We start from the raw sequence: 8,462 nt of genomic DNA, 5'->3' as shown, positions 1-8,462 counted from the left end.
TTTTGCCCAAGTATATGCTGTGGCCCATCTAACAGTATTTCCTGATAAGATATTGATGTATTTTTTAACGCTACATGAATTAAGTGTGCTGTGATTGCCATTTGTGACCTCAATGTTTTCCCTTTACTCGAAAGGCATGAAGGAATTGGCAAGGGACGTTCTCCTCTACGCTGAGCCATAGCTTGAACATAGTGAAGCTGCACCCTAAGGCACTGCTCCTCTGAAATCAACGTGGATATTAATCTGGTTTAAAATGCACAAAATAGGTTGTAGGTTAAGTGCAACTGTGACGTTTAAGACAAATGCAGTCCTAAGTTTTTCAAATCATCAGATGTGCCGCGGGTGCCTTGCCAAGCAAGGGATCGGTCCATCTCCGCTCAGCATCACTCTTGAGTATAGGCTCTCTACCACCAGCAAAACATGGATCTATTTAAGGAGAGTGCTCACACATGAAATGCTTTAGTGGCAGGTACGCATGTCTGTCAAGTGGAAGACATGCTAGTTGTACGCAAACAGTTGTGAGGCAACGCATATGGTTTGGCAGATAAGCGCCGGGCTTGTCCGCTTATGTAGACGGTAACTTTTCCTCATGCCTCTCTGAAGTTCTGAGGGACATAACGCAGAGTCTCTTGTACAGCTAAATGTCTCAAGGTGACCTGACTAAACTCCAGTTTTTCAAGAGAAAATCCTGCCCCAGTGTGTTACATACGACTAATGTATTGTTATTAATGACTTGCTGTCTAAGGCACTAATGGACCATAGCCTGTTTTTGACTGTAAATTGTGCTTGTTAAAGTGATTAATTTAATACATCTGACTGAAATCATTTACTTTGTGTATGTGTGATCTTTTGGAAGTGGGGTGTTTGGGCACTCACATTGAAGTAGATAATAACAACACATAATTGGTCAATATTTCTTTCCAGCATTAGCCAACATTAATTTATAACCATAATATTTCTTGTGTACTTTGGATCTAGTTTAATGGAGTTAAAAGAAATATGAATCTAATGAAGCTGCAGGATGACTCAAATCTTACCAACAAGGGCTCAGGGAAAGAAACACTTATTCTGATGCTGCAATGAGGAAAACGGTAGATATGAGATCTTAGGCCTTTACAATCTAACTCGGGGGTTCTCAAAGTGTGGCCTGCAGGCCAATTGTGGCCCATGGGAACCTTCCTGGTGGCCCGTGATGAGTTGGGTGACATTATGGTATTTGGTCCTATTCTCAATAGGTTTACTGTCTTTCAGAGGCTGTAGCAGGGTTTTAAAGTCGGAGAGGATTTTTTTTTCTCCCAACAGGTAATTCCATAATTTTCAAGGAATTTGAGATGAATATTGAAAAACTAGATCAGTGGTTCCTTCAGCATTAGCCTTGATTGACAGACAAGGAAAGGACATCACTCACATCACAGCATTCACGTTTTGCAATCTGTGGAAGCATTTTTCTATCAAAGGTGAAACAACACAGATACTGTATGATGGTTTATTATAGTGGGACTTTCCACGCCTGCCCCAATTCACTTCAATAGAATTGTCCCCAAAGTCTAGCCCCAATGCAAAATCGGAACACTGATGAGAATGATGTCTCTTCCTTCTATATAGGTTACTTGCACACAGAGGAAGCAAATTGTTGAATTTCTGATCAACTATATCATATATGATATTATTGAGGGCTTTAAAGCATGAATGACAGATGAATAGATCTATCGGATCTATCTTATTTAAAAAAAGACAGATCTGGGGCTATTCATAAAACATTTTTAATTCCAGGCGACCCCAGGTGGGGTCGTGACCCCAAGGTTGGGAACCACTGGGCTAGGGGAATATGGGTGGTGTTGTGGGGGTGGGGGGAAAGTGGTGCTGTGGCCTAAAACAGGGGTTTTCAAAGACAGACTGTGAGACCCCCCCCCCCCCCAGACAAAGCTGGGAAAAAGGCGCCCCCCCCCCATGCCCCCAGGAATAGCGCTGGGCTGTGAAGCCATTTGAACATGGTGGCGAAGCTCTGTATTGCAAGTCACGTGATGCCATGCAGCCCAGAAAGGAAAATTCCCATCCACTTGCATGGAGATCCCGGCAGCTGTTAAACCGAGGGGAATTTTTTCCGGGTGTCACTCAAAGTATAAAATGACTCTTTTAATGATCAAATAATTTTTTATGGGGTAATTTCTTCTTAAGCCACTAAAAGCCGTATACGGGGGTATTTCCTTCTTATAATACAATCCATGGGTGGGAGGGGTGGGAGACGTCATGGAATACGTCATGGCCATGGGTCATGGCACACATGCGCACTTCGCCTTGGGCCCCATGGTCAGGAAGAAAAACCCCCCATGATGCGTGATTTCTAACCCCACATAGGATAAGCAATAACCACGCCTTGTGGCGCCGGGATTGGCCAGGAGCAACACTGGAGGGCACGCAGCCCAGCGATTTCATGAACCAAACAGACAGCGATATTGAGAGCGGACATTGAAATGAATTATGGTCACCTACCTTCCTTAGCATAGTAATAATAATAATAAGCATAATAATTGTAATCTACACAATCTACACAATCTACAAAAACATGCAATAATATAAACAGTGTTGTGTTCACGTTCATAGCTCATATAATATAATGTATCGTTAATTTCGAGCTCAATTCTTACCCAGAGAAAAGGTACAGCACTGAAAATGTAACAAGCAATAGTTTTTTAAACATCTTTATTTTAAAAGATGAAAAACCCCAGGTGCTTTAGTCCCAAGCTTCAATGCTCCTGGCCAATCCCGGCGCCACAGGGCGTGGTTATTGCTTATCCTATGTGGGGTTAGAAATCACGCCCCCATGATGGCTTCATGCGCCAGTGAGCGACCTCCGTCCGAATGCATGGGTGGGCGTGGCTCGTCCCCTATCCAGTTCTTTTAATACATCCATGCGCCCCCCTCACTCATGATTATTTTATCCCATAGACACTCAACATCTGAGCATACATAGCCTGATAAACGAAAAAAGGGCTCGCAACACGAGTTTTTGATAGCTCCCGTGGCGGACATTTATTGGGACAAACAGTTTTGGCCCAATTCGGGCCTTCGTCAGTGTCAAGTGAAAAATACATTGGCAAAGGAAGTGCTTAAATAACATTTTCATGGGTCTTTGTCTCCACCTAGTGGTGTGGAGGCAGACCCAGGTACAATCTTCAAAACAGTTTCACAAAGCATAAATCACATTCTAAGGGAAAGGAAAAATGGTAGCAGAACCTATCTAAATGAACATACAAAAGCTCTACACAGCAATCACTGCACGCTAATATGCACAACATTTTTTAGAATATATTTTTTGAACATATTCAACATATTTTTTAGACATATTTTTAGACATATTTTTTATATAGAAATGGACGCTGTCAATCAGCTCGGCCCTCTAAGTATCTCACAGAGAACATTCATCCATGCAGTCTTGTATCAAAAGGAAATAAAAGGCAAAAAACAACTGGAAAATGAGTACAGCACAGAGGTCTCACAAGTAAGGCCTGACATCAAAGTCCTCATTGAGTCCAATAGGTGCCATGGTGCCCAAAAAGTCAATCCACCATAATTCTCTCTTTAGAAGGAGATTGTCCATGTTCCCCCCACGTCTAGGGGCCATAACATGTTCAATGCCCACGTATCTGAGTTGGGAGACATTGTGGTGTGCTTGCGTGAAATGAATGGCTACTGAGCTTTTTACATCACAGTTTCTGATTGTACTGCGGTGCTCTGCTATCCGTGTCTTAAGGGCCCTTGACGTCTTGCCCACGTAGGATTTCCCACAGGGACAGGTGAGCATGTAAATAACATTGGTAGTTGTGCAAGATATCTCTGGATGCGTACATAGCCTGATATCACTGTTTGACATACTTCAGACCACACCAAATAGCTAGAAAAGTGTCTGGTGGTATTTATTAGTTTCTAACTCTAACCAAATCAAACACATTTAGGCTATTCTATGTAATTTCCTTTTGATAACTAATGCAATAATTAATGTAATAGTTGTTCACTTCCATTCACTGAGCCTCCCCTGAAACTGTTTGGAGCCTTCTCTGGAGAGGCCCACCTCCCACTTTGAAAACCTCTGCTCTAAAAGGTTTGCGCTTGTTTTTCTCCTGCATCTCCAAGTATCGGATATTAAAGAAAAGTTTTGTTTTGGAATTATTTTGTATTACTGTAAGTTTTTTGGGGGGCGGCCCTCAATCCAATGTTAGGTCCCTAAATTGGTCCTCAATCATTACAACTTTGAGAACCCCTGATCTAACTGCTCCGATATCATGGAGTCATCATGTTATCTATCTGCTCAGATATCCCCCTCCACCTACAGTAGCGGTTAATGCCCGGTTAAGAATTTTCTCTCGATATTTCTGGACCGCACAGCTGTTTCAATGTCGTTGATGGATCTAAACAGCTTTTTATAATGGATCTGGTCCAGCCTTTGGTTGTGGCCCGGTTCATTCCAACTGTAGCTGTAACTGTTGCATTTTGGCATTGAAAGGAAGGGAAAGAAACTGGATATCATCCAGGACAGTTGTTGTCACTGATTAGCACCTTCAACAAGAGAGGAGCAAGTAATCTGTGACATCAGATGTCGTGTTTGGTTGTAATGAAAACCCAAGTACTCTTGGGCCTGGATGGCACATGCATGAGAACCACTCCTCTTAGCCAATGCAATTACAGGTTGGCTAAACAGGAAACAGACTGACCTTTAATCTAATAGAGTTTAATGACAACAACAAAAAAGGTGTGGCATGGTGGCGCAGTGGGAGCGCTGTCGCCTCACAGCAAGAAGATCCTGGGTTCGATTCCCACCTGGGACGCTATGGGCGCTGAGGGTGTATGGGTGTTCTCAGTACCTACTGCCCAAGTGGGCTCATCAAAAGGGCCTTATGTGTGGAGTTTGCATGTTCTCCCCGTGCTCCCCTGGGATTTCCTTCAGATAGGAACCCTCCTGCAAAAAAAAGTGTCACTCTCCTGCTGCCTTTTTTTAAGCGGCCTGTCTAGTAGTAGTAGAAATCTTTTAGGCTAAATGCTAAAGGCTGTTATAAACAGTGACATGTAAGAATGTAATATTTTCTACATTGTCACTTAACCTCTACTGCTTGACTTCAGGGAGTAAGGATCATTACCTAACCTGGAGAGGTGTTGGTCATTTCAGATAACCACATGGCCCTGACATAGCTCCTTGCCATTTAGGAGATGGGCATCACTTTTATGGCATCAACATCTTTAGAAAAACCAGGAGTATACTTATTTTAGCTTGATTAATTTGTGCACATTATCTTAACTCTGCTGGTCTGTCTCCTCAAATCTGTGACTCCTGCTTCCATTTGACTCTGTTAAACAGATCAGTGCATGTATTCAGAAGTTAGAGGACTGATGGCTGTCTATAGGAGACTTTTTAAATGACTACAGTATATTGAAACAAACATAATACATGATAGGCTGAGCTGCACCACTGCAAACTAAAAGCTAATATTTAGTTACAGTTAATCAAACGACAATAGATAGCTACATATTCCTTCACACTCCTTGTCCTGCTTGATAGCAATAGTTACATTAAGGCCTATATAGAAAATTGTGTAGCACATCAGAGGGTGTTATACTAAAAAATAAAAGGCTAACAGTAAAATCCCAGAAAGAACCACGCATCTTGTCAAAGTGTCCTTGAGCAAAACACTGAACCCCTACCTGCTCGCTCATTGTGCGTTTCCTTCGATAAGAGCGTCACCTAATTGCCTGTCAAATGTAATTTGCAGAATACAGTGTGAAATATTGTTGGTAGTAGCTTGGATCTGTTGCTCACTCAAGGCCTCAACATCATCCCATCATTCATAAATCATGAATGCACATCTGATTGAAATGTTATGAAGACAATATTGGACTCCACTGGAGAAGGTGTGAAATCGTTACAACCATTCAAACATGTATCTTATTTCTGTTAAAGGAGCTATTTTACATTCAATGTCTTATGTACCTTTGATCTATATCTGAACTGATGAGCAAAGGTTATTTTCAGGGGTGTAGTGGTAAATACGGACATGCGTAAACTTCCCCTCATTGATTAATACAGTTGATATGAAAATAGATGAGTAACCTCTCAGTCTCATTTCAAAGAGGTGTGTAAACTGAGTTTACTTGGGTTTACCAGTCTACTAGAACCAGTCCCATCAGGTCGCCAGTCCATCACAGGACTAACATGATTTGAAATCATCCAAAAAAGAATAGATTGTATGGTTCACATACCATTCACATACCATCCCATCTCTAAGCGTCATAGGGAATTTGATGACAATAGCGATGATCATGATGATGACAACAATTCATTACTTTGACAGGGAATTGTCTTTGCATCATACAGATGTCAGATAAAAAGAAACACATCATGGCACACCACCAAAGTAGTATACAAAAAAGTTACCGTATGTGACGTAGGCTATTTTCAAGCTTACAAAACAGAGTTGGTTTGTATTTACATACTCAAGGACTCCTTTCTCGGTAGGACGAGGCTGGCAAGCATGAATGAACTACGAATCTTGTTGATTTAATGTTTTTGGAGGGCATTTTCAAAGTAGTTCAAAGTCGAGAGACTGAGGGTGTTGACGTGACAAAGGTCCTGGGTTCAAATCCACGACATTGTGGTTACATGTGTCACTGATCCACGACGATGGCCTGACATTGGATGATTGAGTGGTGCCGGTGGCACTCTATATTAGTGGGTCTCAAACCTTTTCACGTCAAGGACCCCTAAACTGACACAAATAAGACCACAGACCCCCATTTGATAAGATTTTGTCCCAGGGTCCTCCATCTAACATTTTTTGCTTTTAGGTGTTTTATTACAAAAAGTATGAAACCCATTGTCAAAATAGTAATACATTCTTTCATTGTGTTACTTATGGATGGAATTATAGTGACAATAAATGATTTGCCTTTTGCTGGGGACCCCTTGGAACCCCTTCAGGGACCCCTTGGGGGTCCCCCGGACCCCACTTTGTGAACCACTGCTCTATATGATTAGCCTAATGGCATAACCTCATATGATTCAATAGAGAGGGGATTGCATTGTGTATGATCACTCTCTTTCCCTCTTTGGGCACAGAGACAATGTTATAGCTCAGTTGTACTCCAGTGACCACTGTGTGTACCACTGTGCGATGGTCTGGCTGCAGATCCTGCCAGTGTCAGAAATGTTGCCGTACAGTCAGAGTCAGTTGCAGTATGAAAGTCATGCATGTTGACACTTCCTGTGTTTCTTGCATTGCTCCATTGTTACCCCTGGGAAATTAACCCTGGGTTTGCATTGCCTTACTCAAGGGAACAATGACATAATAACTAGCTGTGACCTCATTCGTCAACTTGAAAATGACTTAATACTCAGGCATGGAATTATTTGATTCTCTAGGTTTAACTGAAAACGCCCGATCCATGATTTCCCAAGCAATTGTACTACAGTGATCCACCACCAGGAGGCACTAGACTGGGGGATATCAAATGGAGGAGTTCTGATACACTTTTGGAGCGCACAATCACTGGTCATTTAGTCAGGCCTCGCTCACAGAGTTGGGAATGCAGCCTCTCCACTCTCTCCCCTGACAGATGGAGCTCTCCATGGTGCTGAACCTGCGTTCACTCATTTTGGCTACTAATTAGCCATTTTGCCCTAATGACCTAATTCAAAAATCTGGCCCTGTCATCGTCTGCTCAGGACCCCTGCTGGTACCCGTGCCAAATATGAATGCTGTCAGGCCGACGGTGTCCGAGGAAAATTAAACAGAGACACATAGGCTACATACACTTTGTGGGGCAGTTTTTTCTCGTACCAAATCGACCTAGCTACCTGCTAGGTTAACTACCGGTAAGTACCAATTACAGTAAGACGGGATGCTCAGTTCTCGCGACTGGACTCTGCTGAGCTCAGTCATTCAATGAACGTTTGCAAAAAAAGTTGATAGTTGGAACCATAAAATTGTTACTCCAATATGCGTAGAATCACCTTTTTACAAATAATTTATATATAAAAAACACTAAAATGAGGTTCCGTTTGTCTAATTCCATTGAAATCGGCGCTAGCTATGTTTTGTTTTATCAAGATATCAGCTTATTTGTTAGTTGTAGCAAGCTAGCTAAACTTCCGATTTTATACGAAAACACCAAATTGGGGTGTATACATGACTATTCCCCAATTTAAAATGTTAGACCAATGTGATTGGCTGAAAAAAGTGGCATGATATGATGTCATCACTGAATCTCTGGAGGACCGCCCATTTAGCTCATTTTCTCGACAGCTCATTGGCCAGCATCGGCCAGCATAGACACATACCACGTGACTGTCGGTGGGGGCGACAATAGCCACGCCCACAGACCTAGCTATCTCATGTAGAATGTAAAAGAGACCAATTAACAAATCAATTATTGCATAGAGTTGAAAACTAAATTGATAAAAGACCACAGAT

Source organism: Poromitra crassiceps (assembly GCF_964638095.1).
Source record: "Poromitra crassiceps genome assembly, chromosome: 11".
Taxonomy (NCBI): Eukaryota; Metazoa; Chordata; class Actinopteri; order Beryciformes; family Melamphaidae; genus Poromitra; species Poromitra crassiceps.
The sequence above is the reverse complement of the archived record's forward strand: the minus strand, read 5'-3'. Positions refer to the sequence as shown.